The sequence below is a fragment of the Ambystoma mexicanum genome, chromosome 6p, assembly GCF_040938575.1.
Source record: "Ambystoma mexicanum isolate Mex_15411 chromosome 6p, UKY_AmexF1_1, whole genome shotgun sequence".
NCBI classification, from domain to species: Eukaryota; Metazoa; Chordata; class Amphibia; order Caudata; family Ambystomatidae; genus Ambystoma; species Ambystoma mexicanum.
The window spans coordinates 901,548,933-901,562,504 of record NC_090935.1 but is presented as its reverse complement, the minus strand read 5'-3'; the positions used below and the strand labels follow the sequence as shown (position 1 = coordinate 901,562,504).

General features: G+C 47.1%; 1 protein-coding gene across 1 annotated transcript in view; it reads left to right on the top strand.

Moving 5' to 3' along the window:
• The window catches only part of KCNN2 (potassium calcium-activated channel subfamily N member 2), a 752,674-nt gene that overhangs the window by 667,479 nt on the left and 71,623 nt on the right, over positions 1-13,572 (top strand). The window lies entirely within an intron of this gene.

The following is a 13,572-nucleotide window of genomic DNA, read 5'->3' as shown; positions in this document are numbered from 1 at the left end:
AAGGGAGACTCCTTCCCAGGGACTCTACGGCGCGGGAGGGACCGGCCAAGTCCTTCGACTGGCACGTGCCCGAGGCTGCTACAGCTACCGGCCTTCGGGTCTAGGGGTCCTCGGATCCTCCCGGGTGCAGTGTCGAGGGACCGGAAGGTTCTTGTACCGGGTCTACACCCGAGGGACTACGTCCCTTTACCGGCACAATGGCCGAGGGGCTACACCCTAATACTGGCAATATGTCTGAGGGGGCACCTAAACGCAGCTCTACCGACCCCCGGGTCGAGGGTCTTACACCTACCTGGCCGGGGCCCGAGGAGCAGGGTAGCCCTCGTGATCCACACGCAAGAGTCTTGCACGACGCCGGGCCCAGCGGGCTGAGCAACACGTTGCAGGCACGTGGCAGGCAGCTCGACAAAATGGCTTCCGTGCCAGAAAGGGGCACCCGTCCAACGCCATTCCACGAATTCAACGAAGAATGAATATCAAGGTAGGACTGGCCTCAACCAGATACGTGGCCTACAGCCTACCCTTCATTTGCGCAGGGCAGCTTTCCTTTGCGTCCATATGGACAGGGTATTCAGTGGCTCCAGCAGCCCCCCGCTACCCTGTTGGTACCCCCTGCCACCTCTTTGCCAGTGAGGAGGTGCTCTCCGAGAAGTTTCTCGGCCTTATGAGGTCTCCTCAGATGGGGATTATCATCAAAGACGCAGTCAGGGAAGTCCTCCCCGCCATGTTAGAAGCACCACAGATGCCTTCATCGGGCCCCCAGGCTCCTCCGGCTCCAAAGCCAATTCTGCAACCTCTGCCGCCTCCTCAGTCTCTGGCTGCAGCCCCGCAGGATACAGACGAGGAGGAGGATCCGGACACGCCATCCTCAGCCAGGGCCTTCCATAAACGTCTTGCTGGCCTGGTGGAGTACCTGGGCCTGCCTCACACGACGACCCTCTGCCAACACGGGGATTCCACTGCAAACTGATGTAGTCTCCCTGGCCAAGAAGGGTTGGCTCAAGCCCCACTCAGTCCAGCCGGTCAACCGACGCCTGGACACCAAGTACAGGCAGATGGAGGGGGATACACTCTCGACCAATCCTCAGCCACACTCCTCGGTAATCGCTGCGGCGTCACTATACTGCAAGTCTCATTCGTCCTCAGCCTCCTCCTCTGCAACACTGCTAGGCAAGGAGGAGAAGATCTTGGAGGCGTACAGTTGGAAGATCTACTCCAACTCCTCCTTGCACCTGCGTCAGGCCAACGCAGATGCCATGCTGGCCGCCGCCAACCAGCGGTTATGGCGGTTAATTGCGGACTTCCTCCCGGAACTCCCCACCCAATGCCAATCACGCTTTAAGGCAGGGCTAGCGGAAGCCAAGCCTGTGGCGCATGACCTCCTGGAATCCACAGTGGCGCATATTGATACCTCAGGCCAAGCCATATGCATTGCCACGGACATGAGAACAGCCTGGCACCGGGCAACGAAATTCAACCCGGATGTCCAGGAGCGCATTCTAGATCTTCCGTTCGAGGGGGGAGGACCTTTGCCACTCCTCTACAGATGAAGAGCTGGACAAAAAGAACAGCAGCTCCCAAACGGCAAAGTCTTTATCCATTCTTACAAAGACCACACCCAAATCCTACACCCAATCTCAGCAGCGCTCAGATAAGGGTCGTACCTATGGAGGGTTCTGCGGCTTCCAGGAACGCAGAACCAGGCAGCTGGACCGCTCGCCGTCTCAGAACCCACACAAACAACAAAAAGGGGAGAGTAAGGGCTTTTCCAGTCCCCCTCCTCAGCCCCCGCCTCTGAGGGAAAGAAGGCATGACACGCCCCTTCGGGTCCACGTGTCTCCAGTGGGGGAGGCTTGCACTCCATGCACATTTCATGCACCAGAATTTCGCAGACCCCTGGAACCTATCCGTAGTATCCACAGGGTACCGCCTTCCTATCCCACCCTATCCTCCCTCCTCCCTTCCACACCGCCTTCCTATCCCAGCCTCTCCTCTCTCCTCCCTTTCACTCCCACAGGTTGGGACAGCAACTCTTGGCGGAGATCCGGTCGCTCGTAGAGAGACAGGCAGTGGAGGAAGTTCCAGCCTCCCAGCAAGGCTTTGGCTTCTACTCCAGGATTTTTGCCATTCAGAAGAAGAACCAGGCGGGCCTGAGAGTTGTGCTGGACCTTTCCGCTCTCAACCTCTCCTTACCCCTGTAAAAATTCAAGATGGTTACGCCAGCTTTTATAGCTTAGACATTGGACAAGGGAGACAGGATGTGCTTCCTGGACCTGAAGGACGCGTAGCTACATGTCCCAATTTGGCAGCCCCATCGTTCTTTCCTACAGTTCAGGATCATGGGCTACCATTTCCAATACAAAGTCCTTCCGTTTGGCCTCAACTCAACCCCCAGGGTCTTTACCAGACTCATGAACGCTGTAGCGGCCCTCCTCAGAGCGCAGGACCTCCACATCTACCCACACCTCGACGACTGGCTCGTCAGGGCTACATCTCCAGAAGCGGTTCACCACTCTTCCCAGGCCCTTATGAACACACTGCACGACCTGGGCTTCTCGCTCAACCTCAAGAAGTCACAGCTGCTCCCTACGCAGACTCTGACATTCTTGGGACTCATTTGGGACATGTGATTCGAGAGGGTTTTCCCATCGGAAGTCAAGATCTCGGCCATTAAGAGGGCCACCGCCCACTTCCTCGGCAGAGAGGTGACCTCGGCATGGTGGTACCAACATCTTCTGGGTCTACTAGCGGCGGTTCTGTTAGCCGTGCCGCACATGAGATTAAGGATGAGAAGGATTCAGCTGCACTTCGCGGCCTCATGTAATCAGGAGCATGGCTCGCAGTCCGAGATGATCAACGTTCATCCATCTCTCCACCTGGACCCAACTTGGTGGTCGATGGACTGCATCCTACGGACGGGCAAGCCCTTTCGGCCGTCCTCTCCGCAGGCCACCACCACCACAGACTCCTCGCTCGAGGGCTAGGGAGCCACCCTGGACAATCTCTCGGTCCACGGCACCTGGACTCGACAGGAATACCACATCAGTTGGTTGGAGCTGAATGCCATCTGGCTAGCGCTCAGAGCATTCCTACCACTTCTCAAGGGCAAAGATGTCCTCATCCAGACAGACCACTCGACCAGCATATACTACGTCAACAAGCAGGGAGGCACCAGATTCCCTCCTCTGTGCAGACTGGCGATCAGCATGTGGGCCTTGGAAAACTGAATTGTCCTCTCGGCAGTCCACCCCCCGGGGGAATCCAACCTGGAGGCAGACAGGCTCAACAGGCTGGGAGCAACATTTACGAGTGGCAGCTAAACAACCTCGTTATTCAGGAGATCTTCAACAAGTGGGGTCACCCTCAAGTGGATCTCTTTGCAGCCTGGCACAAGAAGTGACCCCAGTTCGCATCCTGGCAGGGTCAGGGTCCCAGCTCTCTGGTCGATGCATTTCACCTCCAGTGGACCGGCATGAAGGCCTACGCCTTTCCACCCACTCCCTTGATCCACAGGGTAGTTTACAAGATCAAGGAGTCGCACCGACTCCTCTTCATTCTGATTGTTCCATGGTGGCCGGCCAGACCATGTGTTTCGTAGCTCTTCAGCCTCTTGGAGGTGCCCCCTATAACCCTCCTGACTGGCTCAGCACATCTTCTGGCACAGCAGGGGGGGGGCAGAATCATCCACCCCGCGCCAGGGAAACTAGCCCTCACAGCATGGTACCTGAGCAGGTAACACTTCTGCACCTTAGCCTCTCACAGGCCAATCTGGAGATGAAATAGGGCACGAGGAGCAAAGCCACCAGGGCCCAGTACAAAAACAAATGGACCAGGTTATGCCACTGGGCAGACTCCAAGGGAATTGACCCCTTGGCCTGCAATTTGGACGACATGCTCTCCTTTTCAGCGCACCTTGCTCATTCGGGCATACAAGTGGACACCTGCCATTCATACCTCGAAGCCATTGGGGCTTACAGGAACTCGGAGGAAGGCATTTCCTTCTGCTTCAACCCTGTCGTCAAAAAAACATCTGACTGGTCTCGCCCATCAAGAGACCGCACCCTGTGTGGGACCTTAACATAATCTTGGGCGCCCTGGCGCACAAACCATTTGAGCCAATGGCGTCCGTGGACATTAGGCTGGTCACCATCAAGACGGCCTTACTAGTCGGTCATACCTCAGCTCGCAGAGTCAGCAAGATTCAGGCACTGGTCGCCTCTGAACCATTTACCACCTTTCACAAGGACAAGGTAGTCATGTGGACGCACCCTGCATTTCTGCCCAAGGTTCCATCTGCATTTTACTTATAGTCCTTCCGATGTTCTTTCCCGATCCCAAGGACGAAGCACAGAGAGTGCTGCACTGCCTGGATACCAGGCGTGCCCTAAAATTCTACTTGGACAGGACCAAGGGCTTCCGCAAGTCGGACGCCCTGTTTGTCACTTTCGGTGGCGAGGGCAGGCTATCAGGCCTCTAAGGCTTCCATATCCATATCCTGCTTCCATATCCTGCTGGATGGTCTCTGCCATCAAAGAGCTTACGAGGGCCAGCACAAGCCGCTCCCGGCCAACATGCAGTCAGGGTCAAGGCAACGGCCATCGCATTCCAGCGCCATGTCCCTTGGCAAATCATAAGCAGGGTGGCCACTTGGGCCTCTCCCTCGGCTTTCTGCAAGCATTACTGTTTGGATGCCGGCTCTAGATCTGATGCAGCTTTCGGACAGGCAGTACTCAGGAACATATTTGCTTAAGGAGGGTCTCCTCTCCACCCTCGGGCTACAATCAGTTGTAATCGCCCATACAGTATGGAGGAAAGGAGACGGGAAGCATGAGTAATTATAAGTTACTCACCGTAGTGACTAACGTACTCTTAGTCCATAGTCCCCTTTCCTCCATACTTCCCACCAACCACCCCCCTAATAATACTGGTGTCATTAGGCAATGTTAAATCTATTGTCAACGCGTCAATGGGGACTGAGGTGTGGCGCCGGAGGGCGGAGTCAGGGCAGCACATGCTCACTGGGCTGCGCGCCTCTAAATTTAAAGGGGGAAAAGGTTTTTTTCTGTTGAAAAAGGTTCCGTCTCCTGAGCCTTGGAAGGGACGCCCAAACAGTATGGAGGAAAGGGGACTATGGACAAGGACGTTAGTCACTACGGTGAGTAATTTATAATTTTGCACATCTAGTGTAAGTGCCTCTAAGCTACTCAGGAAACATACACTAATTTCTCCCATCACCTACCATCAAATATCAGTTGCAAAGGTATGGGTCTTCAAATGTTTAATTTACCCATTTCAACCATTGCAATATCCAAATAGGTAATCTCATCTTTTCGTCTGGCAATTGTGTAACTGTTGTCCGCACTAACGGATATCGTAGAACATTTATAAAATGGTCGCGGCCAAGGAGCATCCAATGCACCCTACCGATCCAAGCCAACTACATACATTGCATGCATCAAAACAGGGTGCCTACCTCTTACCTTGTGCACTGCACAGTGTATGACATTACGTATAAAAGCAGAACAAATTATCTGTGCATCCACAACACTACCAATCGTAAATGTGGATAAATGAAACCAACAAGTGAGATAATTGCTCCGCTCATGTAGAAAGCATATATATGCAGAAAAGTTAATGAAATGTCACACACAAAAACATTTTCCTTTCTGAGCTGAACACTTTTCCGAAACTTTTTCTACACTCTTCTACAAGTACAAGTAACCCATTTGAAAAGTAAATACTCGTACAGCAATGCACACACTTGCTAAACTGCACATCGTAAAACACACTCACAATTGAAGCTTTCGCCCCCTCATCAAAAGTACTAATGCTGGCAAGTTCCCATTCATATACAAATCCATCCCATTACACATACACACTAGGTCTTCCTGCCAACACATTCCCCGACTATTTTAAGTACTGTAGTCTGCAAATGCTCTCGGTATGCCATTAATAAACATATTTTCTTACTATATTCTTTCACTGTTGCAGATTCTTTCACAGTTGCCGAAAGCACCTCCGTTGTGAAAGGCAACTGCGTTTCACCTTGAAATGCAACCCAGAGTACACATCAATGTGTAACGGGCGGCATACCTCTAACAAGTCATTGCAGCAATTCCTCAACCACTGTATGAAAGGCAACAAGAAAGGACAAATTAATATACTACAAACTCTTAACTCCTGTCCAGTGCAGAAATACACAGGAGTAGTATAAAGTCTACTAAGGAAACAATACTCAAACACAAAACTACCTTGTCCTTTCAAATTTTACAATACAAGTGGTGCACATTACTATGCAAATGTAGCAAGCAATGATGTATTACACATGCCAGCAAATTTTGAAAACAGTTCTGTAAACGGCTCTCACCACTTGTGTTTACAAATAGTACTCTTGCACAGAAGTGCTGCAAACAATCCTACAAACAGTTGTAGAATCTCAGGATTAAAACAGGAATTAGACTACTGTGCTAGAATGGTAAGGCCACGTTAAACGGAGAAGGGGATGCACAGAAAGTTTGCATGTAGTTAGTACAAATGTAGGGAAACAAAAACATACCCATACATGAAATCTTTGAGACTTCCTACATGTGGCAACATGCATGCATTCTCTGCAATCATGTCATTCCAGAACAAGTCCTGAACGAATGCTTTCTCTATGTATCTATGCCTAACTGAGATTCTATGGCATTTTAGCAAGTCGCACAAAATCCAAACCATACCATATTGTGTAGGCCTTGCAATTCCAGTATTCGTTCCACTTGATATATGTAATCACAAAGGCAATCCGTAATAAGAATGCTTTCAACATGTACTGAAGATGGAAACAAAAATAACTGCACTCTTACAACCTTCACACACTAACAGGTACCACTAGCCAACAAAACCTTCTCACCAATGGCCATAATATACTGCACAGGCACTACAATCAGTTCAGTTCACTGTAAAGCAGACATTGGAAATCAAGTACAATTGGTAAAGGAGTTGTAAAGGAATGTGTTTCCTTTCGTGAACAAGAGGGTGTGAAAAGTCCTTGCCAAAAGGTACTACAGTGCGTAAGATGGCCATACCACCCACGTATGCGCAGCCATTGCGCACACACAGTCAACCAACCAACACCGTTCAATCGTAAGACTCTACACATAGAGATAGAAGATAGTGCCCGTAAATGTACATTGATATACTGTAGCAGGTGCACATGCATTGCATCATGTGGAAAGTATTAGCTTCTCTCCATGTAGGTAAAAGTAAGTTTTACGTAACCGCAACTATATGTGGATGGCTGTGTACATTTTGCATATTCTAAATGTGTGGTGCAGAGCAATTCCTTTCATGTCACATTAGCTTACTGTACTGCCTAAACTAAGGGTCTCTTCAGGGGCTGACCACAGCAAGCGCAAGTAATGGCATATTGCTCCCTAATGTGGAACAAGTACTGTATCCTACACCATATGGAAGTGTACGCTTAACAGCTCACTTCTACTTCTCCAGCAAGTCTAAAATGTCCTTCACAAGCATTCCGTAAAGATGAACACCCTCGGATAGATGCACAGTTGTAACTGTGGACGAAGCAGCAATGTATCGTTATAACAAGTTACCCAAAGGAGCGAAGGTTAAAAAAAAAGACTCCATAAACACACTTGTGGCATCCATACACCAGTATAACATTGTTGGCATGCATGGCTGCATTAGGTTGCGGTGGGTGTGGCCAAGGCAAACCCTCTTGCGGGCATGGCCTACGGCTTTGGCCATGCAACCAAGAGCCTAGGCCTTGGCCACACCCACCGCAGCGTAATGCAGCTATGCATGCTAGCATGTGACCAGGTAGAACACCAAAAAACATAACACAGACACCAGCAGTCCTACCCAACCCGCACAACATAATGCAGCCATGCATGCAAACATTTAACCAGGTACCAGAACCCACAAACATAACACAGCCTCTGGAACCCCTACCGACTTTCATGCACATATAATTTTACTACTTCCAACCAAACCACAAAATCATCACAACATTGCCTCTGGCCCCAACTCTCTATTGACTACAAAGAAACACTACAGCATAATACAGTTCAGTACTGAGTCATCTGCACAATGGGCCCAACCCAACCACATACACCATCCACTGGAACCCTATACACTCCTATACACACAGTATTGCAACACTTCACACAGTGCACGGACTGCAGGACTGTTCACTGCACCATCTCCAGCCATGTACCCAAAACTGGAGATCGTGCTAACAATCACCACACCCATGCAACCAACAATGTGTACACTGCTGACAAACCACACACCCAAGGCAACAATGTGAAACGTACTTGCAACCAATGGGCATACTTTTCGATGCAAGGCCTGCAGCATGCATCCAAGGCCTGCCACCATGCATCCAAGACACTAGGAGCTTACCAGACACAACAAAGCATACTACACCATATGTAAAATGCTCATGTCATGTGCAATGCACTCACCATCTGCAATTGAGCCTCTCAGTACCAACCAACAATGTGTACAATACTGGCAAACGACACACCCAAAGCAACAATGAGAAACCTACTTGCTACCAATGGACATACTTTTTGGTGCAAGGCCTGCAGCCATGCATCCAAAGTCTGCTGCCATGCATCCAAGGCCCTAGGAGCTTACCATACACAACAAAGCATACACCCTATCTAAAAATGCTCATGTCATGTGCTATGCACTCGCCATCTGCAATGGAGCCTGCCAGTAGTAACAACAGAAAGAGGTTGCCTCAGGACCGTAACGAAGGCTACCTGCATTCATTACACAAGGTACCCGCCTAAGGATATAGCCGTGAATTGCCACAGTACGCACTGATACTGCTACCACACCATTGTCTACTTCCACCTAATAAAATATATAAGATTATTCACTTCTCACTCTGCCACCCTTTCCATCCCCTCAACCCACCACCAGATGCTGCAAAGCATGTATTGCTAGTCCTTTCGGCGCCGCACTGTTCTCGGATACAACATGGCAGCGTTACCAAAAATTATGACGCACATCACGCCTCCCTCCACCCAACCACCGGTCACGTCCAATGTCCGCCAACATAACGCCACACTCCAGCCCAATCAGACTTGTTGACCGCGAAGCGAACAGGGAAATGGGACCACGGAGCAGAGCCAGATATCACACATTTTTTGAGAGGTACATTTCACCTACTTTAAAAATAAGTACAGGACTGATTATCACAAAATATACAAAAGCACACTTTCGGGACCGAGCCGCCGCTCCTGCCAAAATTTCATGAAAATCCTACCAACGGTTTGACCTGTATGCGTGCGCAAAGTTTTTGTCCATTTAGTCCATGGAAAAAAAAGATTTTTTGGGACTCCCCATATAACTTTGGCCCCACCGGACGAAACCTCACCAAACTTCCCAAAATCAGAGCGCCCCTCATACTTTTTCTGCAAAGTTTGGTGAGGATTCGTTAACAGGGAGCGAAGTTATAAGCCACCCAAAAAGAGCTCTTCCTATAAGTTGAGCAATTTAACCATAACTACACGGCCGCTAACGTGGGCCGTGTAAAATATAAATATAGCTCATAATTATACTGAATTTATGATGAAAGCCCTGAATAAGCGAAATACTCAGGATCTCTGGTCCTTACTCAATCAAAATCAAGCCTCCCAACATCGACTAATTATAGATGTGTCCGAGAGCGAATGAGTCAACCATTTCAAATCTCTATACAGGACCAATGTAGATCACGAAAACTCCAATAACAACATAAACCACGATAATAAAGACTGGTACAAACAATGGGATTATGAAGAAATTCTTCAGATTAGACGAAAAACACCTCTGGCCCCGACAGTTTAAGCCCCAATACCATGAAAAAACAGCTAGAAGCCTGGGCCAAATTATGTATCCAAGTCTTTGCCTTAATCTCTGAAAACAAATGCATACCCGACACCTGGAAAACAGCGATTATAATACTGGGCTTTAAAAAAGGCGAAAGAAACCAACCAAAAAACTATCGCCCGTTGGCCATGCTCGACCCGATAGGGAAAATTTTTGCTTCCATCCTGGTCAAGAGATCTAATTAATGGACCAAGAAAAACAAAAAACAGGACCCTCGCCAGACCGGGTTTCCCAGCAGTGTAGGCACCAACATTCATTTACTGATTCTCAATTTACTGAAACAAGAATTACTCAGAACGCGGACCAACATCCATGCCATTTTTATCGATCTACAAATGGCGTTAGATAGTATCAATAGAAACAAGCTGTGGAAGAAACTCCAACAACAGAATTGTCCCAGCGGATTGCTGGAACCTATCAAAGCCCTTAACAGCGAAACCACCATCCATGTTCGATTGACCCTTGATGGAATTCTATCAGCAGTGATTCAAACCACTAATTGACTCAAGCAAGGGTGCCCCCTGGCCACCACTCTATTTAAATTCTACCTTTTAGATTTTGGCAAAAATCAAATGATCCGGCCACCAATCCTCCAAAACTGAATGCGACACCTGTGCCTTACATACTCTGTGCGGACGACAACGTAGTAATGGATAAGACCTGGGTTGGCCTCCAAAAAAGACTGAACACCCTCGAAATCTTTATCAAGAAAAACAACTTGAAAATAGTTTGCAACTAAACCCAAGTAATGCCCTTAGGCTACTGCACTAATAAACAGAATGCTTCAAAATGCTTATATCTCGAGGGGAAAAACAGTCAGAAAGTTGTTGCAATATTATTGTATGGGAGCGAAACATTACTCAACACATCCCATGAGATCTGGACTTTGGTGGAAGGTCAATTCTGGTGCAAGATTCTTTCTTTAACTCCATCCTTCCCGATGCCTAGAATACGATATGAACTGGCACTCCAATCATTTGATTCCATCAGAAATTGGAAACAGCTAGACGTCTACCAAAAGATCATCAACAATGATGATATTCCATCAAGCAACATCTTCACACAAGCAGAGACAACATTGAATACTTCCATCCTGGCCACATGGGAAGAAGTCTGCTTATCTTTACTCAACCTAAATGACATCCCAGTCAAGACATTGATAAACAGACCTCTGGAAGTAAAAAGAAGAATCAAAGACAACGATTGGATGAAAACAATTAAAGATAAGGTTTTGTATAAAATGAATATAATCCCTGCGCTAGAAACTAGAGCTCTCAACGAGCTACCATCTTACTTGATAAGATTTCCATCTAGAACAATCCGAGACTTATACTTAAGACTTCGCCTCAACATCCTGCCCACTTGAGAATATCTGACAGCAATCAAATCGATACCCAACGAACAAAACTTCTGCAGATTCTGCAAGCAAAGCAAACCAAATGAAACGATTTATCACATTTTAATGAAATGGCCCACCTTTACCGAGCGCAGGATTTAGTTCAACAATGCGACGAACCCACAAATAACAAGCTATGAAGACGACGAAATGTGGCTCCAGATAATCTCAGGCAAAAACAAACGACTGATCATAATGTTCTGGAATTTTATCATGACAAGTGAAAAAATGTAAACAAGGAAAATACATCCTAAATTTTAATTAAACCAAGTGAATGTTATATCTGATGATAAGAAATGTAACGTAAACGTTTGTATGCAAGACAATAAAAATAAAAAATAAAATATATATATATGTATATATATATATATATATATATATATATGTATATGTATATATATCTGATTTAGTAAGCTAAAAGAATAGTGTAAGTAAAACTCAACTAAAATAGGGAGAAAAAAAAACTCACACCAAAAAATTACTTCCATTTTACTTAAGCTATTTTCTTTTAGCTTAGTAAATCACCCCCAAGTGGCTGATTTCAAAAGAAGCTTACTTTTGGCCTCATTACAGGTTTGGTGGTATCTCGGCAGTAAATCTGCTGAGATACCACCAAACAGAATTACTGTTCGACCTCTTGGTCTGGCGGAGTTACCACTGGATTACAAGTGGTGGTAGGCATTAAATCCCCATTAATTGGAGTCCCCAGAGAGCTATCCTCCCGAGACATCATACTAATGGGTTGTCTCGTGCACTCTACAACATTAATCTTCAAACGTTATTCAGATACAACTATTAATGTGTTGTGCATATAATAAGATATATCTAATATACCATACACCCATAAGGAACCTCAATTGCCATACAAGTTCATAGACCCTCAACTCACATATAATAGCAAGGTCAGGCATTTCATTTCCGTATAAACGGAGTGTCATATTAAGAAAATGATATGATTGACACAAAACAGGAATTTAAAGAAGAAAGGTCCCACTTGGAGTTGCAGAGTCTCATTGAAAACATGTTTGGGCTGGTATTTCTCCAGGGTAGTCTAATAAAGGGCTGTACGTCTCACAAAATACAGAAAATAAACTGGATGGCCTCCTTCCCTTGAACTCGGGGCTGGTGCAAGCTGAAGGTAGAAACCACTCTAATACCTGAAAGGGAATTAGTGACTTGGATAACCCATCAACCAATAGCAGAAAGGCAGACGTTGCATCATTTACCAACTGTTGGGTATCCCCAAGGGCTTAACTCACTACAGGAGTGGGCAGGGCTTACAATGATGTTCTACATAATTCAAGACAAAAACTATATTACATGCTCGCCACCTTGCCTTCCCTTGATGATGAAATGAACTCCAGAACACAAGACCTGTTGCTGTCCGATGTGATGAGCCCAGGTTTGTCACAAACATACAATGTAATCAATAATTATGGCAGTATCATAAACTGTTATGATGTGCTTATTGCCAGTGCATGCCTGCAGGAATGCTGATGTGTCCTATCTTGGAATGCTAAGTGAGCCTGCGAAATGTTTGGTAATGAATCATGCCCCAGGGTTCCAGCCTGGTTAGTTGAGCCTGGGTGATGGGACCCGGTGGTCTCTCTTAGATAATAGCTTATGTAACTTACAATAAAGTGCTTACAAATAAACTTAAAAAGACTACAGAAGCTGTTTTATAACATTGGCGACGAGGATTTTCAAGAACCCATGCAGAGAGGAAGAAAGGTGAACTGTGGTGGGGGAGCAGCAGAAGAAGCAGAGACCACTGCCCCCAGTCATCCAGTAAGTCCCATCACCCAGGGGCCCAAGAGCGCTGGGGGTGAGAAAGAGAAGATAAGGGGGTGTGGAAGAAGTGAACCAGTCAAGCCCCAAAAGATAACTAAAACTCCTGATGGCTGGCCCCACAAGGTTGAAGTATAAAGCTTGAAGTAATCTTAGCATATGTGAAATAGAGCGCAAGAGACTTGGAAGTAAACAAGGGTGTCCCCACAGTCAAGGAAGCAGCAAAATTAAGGGCACCCTGCGCGAATATAAGGGGTTCTGAAGTAGAAGAAGTAGCTTGGGAAAGCTGTTAAGCCCCAACATGGAAACTTAACAATGTATGTAAGTGAAGGCCCTCAGTTGAAGTAAGAAGTTTGATTGGAGCAGTTGTAATTGGGGAAAGCAGTACATGCTCTAAGATTGAAGCAAAGCCCGTAAAAGGAAGTAGGCTCCAATATTTTATGTTGGTGGACAGGCCCAAGTGTGGGTGAATGAGAGTCCAAGATGAGAAGCCCGCAACCAAG